General features: G+C 39.7%; 1 long non-coding RNA gene and 1 other non-coding gene across 2 annotated transcripts in view; one reads left to right on the top strand and one right to left on the bottom strand.

Annotated features, from left to right (window-relative positions):
* LOC125964568 (uncharacterized) overlaps nt 1-12625 on the top strand; it is a 221795-nt gene that overhangs the window by 114693 nt on the left and 94477 nt on the right. The window lies entirely within an intron of this gene.
* On the bottom strand, nt 8171-8277 carry LOC117196073 (U6 spliceosomal RNA). The gene has a single exon (XR_004476073.1). It is a non-coding gene; the product is annotated as a U6 spliceosomal RNA (small nuclear RNA).

Below are 12625 nucleotides of genomic sequence, written 5' to 3'. Positions count from 1 at the left end.
ATGGACATTTGGACTGTTTCTACCTTTTGGGTGTTATGAAGAGTGCGTCAGTGAAGATGCATGTGCATATGTTTGTTTGAGTACCCATTTTTAATGCTTTTGCACGCATACCTAGGAGTGGAATTGCTGGATCATATGATAATTCTATGCATAACTTTTTGAGGAACCTGCAAACTGTTTTCCACAGTGTCGAGCCATTGTGCACTCCCACCAGCAATGTACAAATGTTTCGATTTCTCCACATCCTTACCGGCACTTGTTATTTACTTTCATTTATGTATTTATTTTTGATTGTTGAGATCCTAGTGGGTATGTAGTTGTATGATGATGATATTTCATTGTGGTTTTGATCTGCGTTTCCCTAATGATTAATGAACATATTTTCATGCACTTCTGGAATATCTTTTCTGCAGAAATGTCTATTCAAGTGTTTTGTCAGGCACCTATATTCTTTTAAGATTCCTCTTCCCCCCCTGAAGGTGATTCTAATGTGCAGAGGTTGAGAAGAATCAGTGACATAAGGGAAAGTGAGAAGTAAATAACAAAGAGATGTAGTCATATTGTTTTTATCATTTGCACATGGATAAGGAAGCCTTGTGCACAATGCTGCCAACTAAATAGTCTTTCACAAACTCCTACTATACTTGAAGAATTCAGAGTACAAAATTGTACAGATGTGATCAGTATATGTTTCATGACTTCAAGATGGTATTAAAGTGCAATTTTAAAAGGCCTAATCTCATGTTTAATATTAAAAAAAAAATCTTACACGTATAGAACACCTGTTTCAGGGAGGCCAAAAGGTTTAACTCTCTTGTTACATTTTATAATTAGGGTGCAGATTTTTTTCACTTTTAAGAAATTATGATAATAAAAGGAAAATAATTGGCCTGAGTGCCATAGTTGGCTCTTGAATTAAGAAGAAAAATACAAGTTACTTGTATCCCTGGCCACCACTGTCCTCTCTCTCATTCTCTCCCTCTCTCTCTGTCTCTCTATCCCTCCTCACACCCTCCTTTCTCTTTCCCTATTTCTCCTAATATAATATAGAGGTTTGTCTGATTCTCATGCTCTACCAAGATGTCCTGTGCTCATTGTTGTCCGCTTATTTTAGTGTTTAATTTTTGGAATGCCTGTCCTGAAATTTCCACATCAGAGAAATAAAAAAGAAAGAAACCCACCAAACAGGTAGCCGATATCTAGGTATCTACTCTTCATTTTCCAACATGGAAAAATAGTACTTATAATGTAGGGAATGACATTTTCTTGAAAACAGTTTCATTAGAATTTCAACCTTAACTGTCAATATCTTTGTTGTCAGGAAGTGCTGTAGGTTGGGTTCTCCTGTAGGCCAATCCTAAGTAACACATGGGAAAAGAAAGGGTAGAAGCTGGAGTGGGCAAGGGGACCCATCAGACTGTACCATAAGCCTAACAAAGTCCCTGCCAACCCAACGGGGAGCTCTGGAGCAAAGATTGCCCATCGGAGTCCTATGTTGACCTTTGTCCCACTGGACCAAGCCCTTGTGTCACTGCCTTGTTCAGTCGTTGCCCAAGGGACCCCAGAATGAAGTGTGACCTTGGCTCCAACACGGAGGCCGGTCCCGAAGGAACCTACCTCTGGAAGCTGTCAGTTCTCTACTCTGCTTGCAGCTGGGTAGCAACCACTTTCTTGAAGGGGGTTCTAATTGGTGCATCTTTGTGTTTACCACAGAAAGTTATATGCTCACTTATATCTCACATGAGTAATTACAGTTAAGAAGAAAAAAATGCACGCTAGCTATTTTCTTACCTCTGATCTACTGTTTTCTTTACAGAACTGGTATATTTTTATTTACCAAGTATGCAAAAATTTCTCAAAACAACAGAAACTCCATCCCTATGAAATCTAGTTCAGTATTTAATGCACATCTTTTGGACTCTTCCTTTTCGGAGCTAATTCCAATACCAAACTACTATTAGAAGGCAATGTCATCTAATAGATCTGGAAAGAAAAAGCTTAGCACAGTACCAGGCCCATAGTAGGTGATCAGTAAAAGTTTGTTAAATGAATGGATGAAGTCAATTACATAGTGAATTATAGCAAGACTTTTTTCAATGTCACTTCAGAGCTAAGGTGTAAAGAGTGGTAGCAGAATTATTAATACCAGGATGCCAGAACCAAGTCCAGTTTTAAACTTTGTTTTGAGCCTTTTGCTCTATTTCAAATATTTGAACCATGACAAAAAAAAACCCCCAAATTTGAAATGTGTTTTCTAGGAGAATTTCCCACTTAATTGTAAAATCCCTCTGTATTTTAAGGAAAATTCAACCCACATGTTCTTTTTTTTTTTTTTAATTTATTTTTGGCTGCATTGGGTCTTCGTTGCTTTGCTTGGGCTTTCTCTAGTTGTGGCGAGCGGGGGCTACTCTTCGTTGCGGTGCACGGGCTTCTCATTGTGGTGGCTTCTCTTGTGGAGCACGGGCTCTAGGCACGCGGGCTTCAGTAGTTGTGGCTCACGGGCCCTAGAGCGCAGGCTCAGTAGTTGTGGTGCACGGGTTTAGTTGCTCTGCGGCATGTGGAATCTTCCCAGACTAGGGCTTGAACACATGTCCCCTGCATTGGCAGGCGGATTCTTAACCGCTGCACCACCAGGGAAGTCCCCACATGTTCTCTTATTTAATTTACACGTAGCCATAAGACAGTTGTTTTGTAAGAGTCTGTTGTGCTTTTGATATTTTTCATCCATATTTTCTTAGAAGTAGGAAGTCTTGGTTAATGCAAAACTAAAGCAACTCCCCGGCCTGATAATCTGGGCTAGGAATAGGGTGCACGATCTTGGGCATCCTGGTTGGGGCTCTAAAGTGGGCAAGACGATTTATCTTTTTTCCTGCCTCCATTCTCTGACCCCAAGGGCTGTGGGCTCTCTCATAGATTGTACAGACTGTGTGAGGCCATGGCAACTCCTTCCTCACTCTATTTAGTGGGACAAATCCTGTGGCAGTCACAGTAGCTGCCTGTGACCTGATGTTCTGTTTTGTGAGAGAAGGAGAAGGAGGCTGGGGTCCCTTGACAATCAGTGGTGGTGTAAAAATTCCAGCGGCCCAAGGAATGGCCCTCCCTATTCTTGAGGAACTTGAAAAGAAAGAAAGAAAAGTGAAATGTTGGTCCCTGGGCTACTGCTTTGCCAAGGAGCCTCTTCTGAGGTGTAGCCACTTCTTTCAAGGATGTCCTGGGGCAGGAGGAAGGTCAGGGATGGGCTTCACTCAAAATTCAGGTTTAGTTAAATACATGGGAAGGAGGGGTCCAGATCTTTCTAAAAGGATACCCGAACAGCACTACAGATCCTAACCTGGTCATGGTGAGTTTTCTTCACCAACATAAAAGGGATTTGGACAAACAATATTATTAAAGATTTTTCACAGTGGAACTTAACGTAAAAGTGAGCACTTGGCTGGGCCTTGTCTTAAACATTCGCATGAATGCAGTGGCTTCCAAACACTCAGCTAAACCAAATCTGTGACGCAGGACTGTGGTTCTTCTCCCCTCTTAAGGAGATGGTGCTCCATTATGCTCCTTCACTTGTATTTTTTGAAGAAGTTTTGAACAACCTCTTTACTTGGCTTGGGGTACTGCCTGATCCCCCTTCTCTCTTCAGTGAGTGACACTTCTGTCAGCTGACACAGTTTTGTAATGAGCTGGGGTGCTGAGGTTACTGCAATGAAATTATGGGGATGCAGCAACGGTTTCCACTGGAAATGACCCTGCCTGCCTGTTCACGTGTCCTCTGGTACCTACTACGTGATCCCAAAAGCTGAGGCTGGGGAATGCTCAGTGGTGTGAAGAGAGCTGCTTGCCTGCAACAATTGCAAAGCTAAAGCCGTGAAAATAATTTGGGGGTTCAGTGCAATGTAGCTTACTTTGCTTTGAGAATTAAACGCTAGAAAGATGGGTTATCACTTGTAGTGTTATTTCTTTTAATTTTTTCTATTAGATTTTCTATTTTCAAATTGTGGAGGGAGGGTTAGGCAGATAAATCCCTCTTCCCACATTGATGAATTTTCTTCTGCCTCTCAGGCACAGAGCCAGCAATGATGTGGCCAGAGGTAGAAATAATCATCCTCCATCCCACCACCCAGGTGGAGATGTACACTGAGGCTGTGTGCAGCAGGGATGGAGAGAGCTTCAAATTCAATTCACTATGGTACCATTTGAAAAGTTGATAAGAGAGAGGGAAAGAGAACATTGTACGCATAAATAGTGGAGTTAGCCCTGGGAGTCAGACCACAGTCTTGCCTTCTCCTGCTTTATTTATTTATTTTTTTTCAAATCTTAGAGTTTTCTATTTCCTTAAATTAATTTTTACTGGGGTATAGTTGCTTTACAATGTTGTGTTAGTTTCTACTGTGCAGCAAAATGAATCAGCCATACATATACATATATCCCATTGATACTGTGTATAAAATAGATAACTAATGAGAACATACTGTATAGCACAGGGAACTCCTGCTTTAGGTGCTCCCTTTCACAGCGAAGTGAATGAGCACAATGGAACATATTAGAGAGAGAGGCAGAGCTACGGAATTAAACACTCATGCTCTTTTAATCATTAATAGACATTCCATGGGTTGCTCAGCCTTCTAGGAAGTAACTGGAAATACCAAATGAGAGTCTGGTTGGATGGCATTGAAGCCTTTTTGAAAATTTGATAAAAATCTGTAGAAACAACTGAGATAACCTTGTAAAACCAGTTGGAAATACATAGGTACAGGAAACACGAATGTCCTTCATATATATTTTTAGAATGAGTAAATCAATCTGAGTTCCTGTTTAACGTTATTTAAAAAGGCCAAAACCTGGGGCAAGAATAAATTCTCCTTTATTTTATTCAACAGATGCTTATATAATTGGGGGGGGAAATGCCAAATGTATAAGTCAAATTACTTTGAGTTCCTCAAGTGTTACTAGTGAGCAGAATAAATACAGAAGAATTTAAGCTGAATATGTCACTGTGCTGATGTGATAACCATAAAGGTGGGAGGGGTGAGAGACCAGTATCAAAAAAGTGGTGTTCCCCATCTCCACCTCAGAATCATGGGTGCCCTGGAATGTGCACAAGCATCAGGTATTGTCTGCATAGTGAATAGTAAAAGAATGACTACCATTTGGGGGGATACGTTTTAGTATTAAAAAGTATTTGCATTTTGGAAACACTGGAAATCACAGGTACTTTTTCAAACACCTGCTTTCTTGATTATAATCATTAGGGCCAGTGGGCCACCTGAAATAAACCACAATGGGTACCTTCTACAGATCACCATTTAAAAGTGTCCCCCTAGTTATTGGTGACATGACTCCCAAATATATTTTATCAAAACATCCTTTGCATTGACCTTACAACAAATATGCTTCACACCGTGAACATTTGTATTGCACATTAAATCTTTTTCAACTTAATTAGTAATTGAGATAAATAATCAAAATACAAGTTCTAATTCTGGAAGATGACAGAGATTTGTTAACTCTTTTAAAAAAGGTTCTGTAGGGGCTTCCCTGGTGGCGCAGTGGTTGAGAGTCCGCCTGCCGATGCAGGGGACGCGGGTTCGCGCCCCGGTCCGGGAGGATCCCACATGCTGCAGAGCGGCTGGGCCTGTGAGCCATGGCCGCTGAGCCTGCGCGTCCGGAGCCTGTGCTCCGCAACAGGAGAGGCCACAATGGTGAGAGGCCAGTGTACCGCAAAAAAAAAAAAAAAAAAAAAAGTTTCTGTAGTTTCACAAAAACTTACTGACTTGTTGAGATTAGACATTAATCTACGGTTTCATCCATGGATGCTCTTTTGAACAGCACATTTCTTTCTAGAAAGTTATCCATATATGGCATCCTATGATGTGTCAATATATTATATTATATTATATCATATTGTTTCTACTAAATCTTCCATAAAGAAAAAGGGTAGGGTAAAGAGAGTTACATGGTTGTTTTTGAATTCTGGCCTTATCTGCAAATAGTTTCCTTTGGCTCTTGGAATCATGTGCTCTTTCTAATCTGTGTGCCCTTCCTCTTGTGTTTCCCACCCAGGACATTTTTTTCTCTTTCCCTCACATTTTAATATCATTTTTTCTTTTTTTTTTAACATTTTTATTGGAGTATAATTGCTTTACAATGGCATGTTAGTTTCTGCTTTATAACAAAGTGAATCAGCTATACATATACATGTATCCCCATATCTCCTAACTCTTGCGTCTCCCTCCCCTCTAGGTGGTAACAAAGAACCGAGCTGATATCCCTGTGCCATGAGGCTGTTTCCCACTAGCTATCTGTTTTACATTTGGTAGTGTATATATGTCCATACCACTCTCTCACTTCTTTCCAGCTTACACTTGCCACTCCCTGTGTCCTCAAGTCCATTCTCTACATCTGTGTCTTTATTCCTGTCCTACCCCTAGGTTCTTCAGAACCTTTGTTTGTTTTTTTTTTAGATTCCATATATATGTGTTAGCATACGGTATTTGTTTTTCTCTTTCTGACTTACTTCACTCTGTATGACAGACTCTAGGTCCATCCACCTCACTACAAATAACTCGATTTCATTTCTTTTTATGGTTGAGTAATATTCCATTGTATATATGTGCCACATCTTCTTTATCCATTCATCTGTCGATGGACACTTAGGTTGCTCCCATGTCCTGGCTATCGTAAATAGAGCTGCAATGAACATCGTGGTACATGACTCTTTTTGAATTATAGTTTTCTTAGGGTATATGCCCAGTAGTGGGATTGCTGGGTCGTATGATAGTTCTAGTTTTAGTTTTTAGTTTTTTTTTTTTTGCGGTACGCAGGCCTCTCACTGTTTTGGCCTCTCCCGTTGCGGAGCGCGGTCTCTGGGCGTGCAGGCTCAGTGGCCATGGCTCACGGGCCCAGCCGCTCCGCTGCATGTGGAATCCTCCCAGACCGGGGCACGAACCCGTGTCCCCTGCATCGGCAGGCAGACTCTCAACCACTGTGCCACCAGGGAAGCCCTATTTTTAGTTTTTTAAGGAACCTCCATACTGTTCTCCAGAGTGGCTGTGTCAGTTTACATTCCCACCAACAGTGCAAGAGGGTTCCCTTTTCTCCACACTGTCTCTAGCATTTATTGTTTGTAGATTTTATGATGATGGCCATTCTGACTGGTGTGAGGTGATACCTATTGTAGTTTTGATTTGCATTTCTCCGATGATTAGTTGATGTTGAGCATCTTTTCATGTGTTTGTTGGCAATCTGTATGTCTTCTTTGGAGAAATGTCTATTTAGGTCTTCTGCCCATTTTTGGATTGGGTTGTTTGTTTTTTTGATATTGAGCTGCATGAGCTGCTTGTAAATTTTGGAGATTAATCCTTTGTCAGTTGCTTCATTTGCAAATACTTTCTCCCATTCTGAGGGTTGTCTTTTTGTCTTGTTTATGGTTTCCTTTGCTGTGCAAAAGCTTTGAAGTTTCATTAGGTCCTATTAGTTTATTTTTGTCTATTTCCATTTCTCCAGGAGGTGGGTCAAAAAGGATCTTGCTGTGATTTATGTCATAGAGTGTTCTGCCTATGTTTGCCTGTAAGAGTTTTATAGTATCTGGCCTTACATTTAGGTCTTTAATTGAGTTTGAGTTTATTTTTGTGTATGGTGTTAGGGAGTGTTCTAATTTCATTCTTTTACATGTAGCTGTCCAGTTTTCCCAGCACCACTTATTGAAGGGGCTGTCTTTTTTCCATTGTATATTCTTGCCTCCTTTATCAAAAATAAGGTGACCATATGTGAATGGGTTTATCTCTGGGCTTTCTATCCCATTCCATTGATCTATATTTCTGTTTTTGTGCCAGTATCATATTGTCTTGATGACTGTAGCTTTGTAATATAGTCTGAAGTCCGGGAGACTGATTCCTCCAGCTCCGTTTTTCTTTCTCAAGATTGCTTTGGCTATTCGGGGTCTTTTCTGTTTCCATACAGATTGTGAAAAATTTTGTTCTAGTTCTGTGAAAAATGCCATTGGTAGTTTGATAGGGATTGCTTTGAATCTATAGATTGCTTTGGGTAGTGTAGTCATTTTCACAATGTTGATTCTTCCAATCCAAGAACATGGTATATCTCTCCATCTGTTTGTATCATCTTTAATTGCTTTCATCAGTGTCTTATAGTTTTCTGCATGCAGGTCTTTTTTCTCAAAAATATGGAACGGTTCATGAATTTGCATGTCATCCTTGTGCAGGGGCCATGCTGATCTTCTCTGTATCGTTCCAATTTTAGCATATGTGCTGCTGAAGCGAGCACTCATCTCTTCTTTAAAACAAGCTCAAGACTCACTAAACCCATTGGCTTTCCCTGATTAATCTTAGGAGGCCATTATCACTCCCAGTTTAACTCCGATTCCTGTGAACATGCTCATGTAAATGTTTTCTTTTAGTTTCAGGTGTGTTGGTTTTATCTTCCAGGAGAGTAGAACCAAAACAGTGAAGCATGGAGTGAATAATGGAGATACACTTAAACCCAAAGTATGTGGACATTATTCCTGACAACCATGAAGGCAGGGATCTTTGTTTTATTCACCGATGAGCCAGAGTTCCTGGAACATAGTAGGTGCTGACTAAATATTGGTTGAATAAATGAATGGTTGTCATCAATTGTAATTGTTTTCAGAACTAATCCTCCAGCAGAACTTCTTTGGGACTGTAAGAATCATGTGTAACCTCTTGACCCTTCACTTCCCCATTTGTGAAATAGTGATTATGATCAAGTAAGCAGAAATTATTTGTTCTTTGTTCAAAACTTTAATGATAAAATCCTCCAAACTAGTGTTCTATGTGCAGAATTCCCCATTCTAAAATCAAAATGCTTCTGGGACAAAGAGTAGCTACTTTAGTTTTAGACCAGCCTTAAAATGATCAGCAGCCACCAACACTGCTATCCATTTTCAGTCACAGTTTTGAAATGAAATCATTGACTGGCATCACCAAGCCCTTTATTATCTGAACAACTATTGAATTAAAGTTGTTTTTTTTACTTTAGTATAGTGCTTTTGAAAGGAATACAAGGAAAGATTCGTCCTTAGGGTTAAAGGAAACTGCAAAATTATTGCCTAAAAAATATCTTTTTCCATTAAGAGATGCAGGGGCCTTGAATGTTGGGAGACAGTATTTCCTTAGCACAAAATTCCTTTGGAAATATTTGGATCAGAAATGGCTATGCATTCACACCTGTAAAATTCCTCCTTCCTTCAATCCCCATAACTAATTTCTCAACTTATAATAGTGTTTGAATCAACTGAAATAAACCACAAGGCAGTTGCTTGTCAGGAGTTGCTATACCATCGGAAGAGAAAAGTCTTAAATTAGCCAGGTGACAGGAGAGAATGGGGAGCTGCACACTGTAGACCTGGTTGCCTGAAATCTATAAAACATGTCAGTTATTTAGGGGATTCTCAGCAGAGACAAGAGAGGGGCAAAGGGGGAAGTATTCGGGTTGCATTTCTGGGCGGAGTCCCTTCTACCCTAAACCCAGCACTCTGAGAACTGAAACTTGGCCCCCTCTGCAAGATTAGGCTTCCCAAATTAGCTGTCTTTGGTGACAGCAAAAATACCTGCCTGTCCACTTAAGCAAGACTCTCCACCTGAGTGAGAAACCAAAAGCATGGCTCAAGCCCAGAACAGGTGTTTAATGGGGAAGCCACAAGGCAGCAGGCTTCCACATGCAGAACCTTTGAGAACATTGCTGTAGGGATTTGGCTGCATGATAAGCTTTTATTACTGTTAAGCAAAATTAAAGGCAGATTCTATAATACTGGCACAGAAGCTAACGGGGGCTTATTTGCTGGCCCACTTGAAAATCCTAAGTTTTGTTATATTTTTAGAAAGAAGGCATCTTTTACTGCCTATAAAACCTGTGGTGAGAAATGATGTTTAAGTTTGTCAAGATGTTTCCAATGTATTGCTGTTACTCTTACCTTCTTTGAAAAATATGTTTAATATAAACTCTATTAGTGTTCCAAATAATATGTGGAATGCTGGAAACAACTTCTCGTTAATGGTCTTATTTTATTCACAAAGTGCCTGGAAAGTAGGGTGAGGATCATGATGATCATCTATTTTATAGAGGAGGAAGTTGAGGCAACAGAGAGACATGATCTTATGTTTCTTTTGCTAAAAGCTTTGTTCTGAGAAAACAAATATCATCCCCTTCAAAAAGTTTATTTTTTATCAAGAGACAAATTATAAAACCACAGGAAGGAAGCTGTAATTTTTTTTCCACATCAGTCTAAATTGGATCTCCATAATGTTTGTCCTCACTACCCTCTGTTTTTTTCCTTTATCTCGTAGTCTAATGTAGACATACCTATTTATTGGTGTGATTTGCTTAGGTCCTTCAGATTGTCAACTCCATGGGACCAAGCACCGTATTTTTACTGTATACCAAGCGCCCAACATCCCTGCTTGGTACAAAATAGGTGCTCAATAAATTTCTCTTCAAGGAACAAATGCTTAATGAGTAAACGTAAACAATATGTTTATTTTTTGAAAGCATCGAAAAGCAAGACTATGGAGAAGTTGGGGGTGAATTAATCCAGATGGAAAAGAAATAAAACCTCTCCAATTTGCTTGAGACAATTATAGTTGTATGAACAAATAATATGAATCAGATCTTTTTATTTTCTTTTTTGACTTTTCTAGTATCTAAGAAAAGAAACAAGACCTAAGAGCAGGGAACATATATAGGCAACTGGGTAGTTCTGAAGGCGTCATAAGCAAAAAGCTTAAAGTGGTCATGTGAGTAAGTTAAAACCTAGAGCCTTATGTGCAAGGGCTTGGAATGTATTAAAAAGTCCCAAAGTTGTGTACAGACTTAGAGTGAAGAGATTCAAGGTGAATTTAAGGATGCATCCTACTATCCCACACCTCCTACTATCCAAGGTATAGGAGAAACTTTGGTGGATGGCAAAGAGTTCTATCAAGAGTTAAGCACAGAACTTAAGCATGTTTAGTGGAAGAAGACTCTAACAAGGAGAGTTCAGGTTAAGCATCTGCTCCCAGCTCTTCCCACGATTGACAGTGTAGCCTTGGTAAAGTCACTAAGCCACCCTGGGCCACCATTTCTGAGCTTGAATTGGAAAAAGATTTTCCAGCTTGAAGATCTATGGTGTTGTTATTCCTCCAAGTCTTGCTCTATGTTGTATATCCTTTCTGGAAATAGAGTTCTTGTATTTTAAATATTTTCACTTAACTGTTTTAATAAAAATTCTGTTTTCATGAGGGAAAATAAAATCTATATTTCTTTGTGAATTATACCTGTAAGAAACCTAGCTGTTTGGGCCATAAGGCTATAATAAAGCTTCAGGAGTCTACCCTGTGATTTCTTATCCCAAATGCAAAATAAATACATGGGAAGAAAGAGCCTTGTAAACCCAGATAAGTGCAGCAGTGATATAAATCTCAGGCAGATTTTCGTGAAACGGCTTGCCTATAGTCACACCATGGGTTGGTCCCTTGTCCCAGCCCCAGGCTCTTTTAAGTGTCTAATAATATTTCACTGCTTCCCAACATGTGGAAGGAGTTGATGTGCTTTCTGAAATATCTAATTGCTGTTAGGGACAGCTTTGATTTAGCTCTCCTCAGAAGTAATTCCGGACACTTTGATACAACAGGGTATTTATTAGTAGCTGGAATGAGTTAGGTCTGGGAGACTGGCCAAGATTCTGGCCAGGGAAAAAGGTCAAATGGGCTATAAGCTGAGTCCAACCAAGAGAGGAAGAGAATGTCAGAATAGTGTGCAGGTTGCAGGTTGGGCACGCAGAAGCCCATTTCATTCATTCAGTAAGCACTAAAGAAGCATTTCCTGCATGTACAGCATTTCAGGTCACTGTGGCCATTACAACTAACTCTGTGACTGCTTATCCAATGGTAATCATTTATGTCCATGTTTACGTCTCCCACTAGTCTGGAATCTGTGAGACCAGGGATTGGTTCCTCTCTGTAACAACCCCACCCCCATCCCCATCTGCTCAAGTACAGTGCATGGCTCATCTACATTATTAGACAAACACGATAATTATTGTAACCATCGCTGCTTTTGTCTTTACTATTATTATCTGAAGGAATAACTAACTTACTAGTAAGCCATGAATTTTAATTGCCCATAGCAATCAATTTAGAGAAAATACCCTGGGGAAAAGAGATATGATTAGTTTACAAGATACGGTTTGATCTTATTAAACAATAAAACTTTATTAAACAATAAACTTGGATTCTAACACCTGTATAAACATTGATAAAAGATTCTCCTTTTCAACAAAGTGTCTATGGAAGGATTGACGAAGATATCTACTGAAACCGACTCTTGTGTTGAAAAACTTTAGCTCTTGACAGTGTAGTTTCCTAAAATCCAAGATTCAGGAATATTCTGTCATCCTGCCTAGTGGGTAATGCCAGGGATCCTGCCGTTTGATCTTACAATCCTACTAGCTATCTTGAAACCTCACAAATTTACCCATCTCTTCCTATTGTTCTTTTTATAGCTTTGTTATATGCATCAAAATCATTTCCAGCACAATGCTAACCTTCTCAGTGATCCATATGTTTAAAATAAAAAGGATTGGGAGCAAGCTTAATGTCCTCCTCTTGGAAGTAGC

The sequence above is a fragment of the Orcinus orca genome, chromosome 5, assembly GCF_937001465.1.
Source record: "Orcinus orca chromosome 5, mOrcOrc1.1, whole genome shotgun sequence".
NCBI classification, from domain to species: Eukaryota; Metazoa; Chordata; class Mammalia; order Artiodactyla; family Delphinidae; genus Orcinus; species Orcinus orca.
This window is presented reverse-complemented; position numbering and strand designations above follow the sequence as displayed.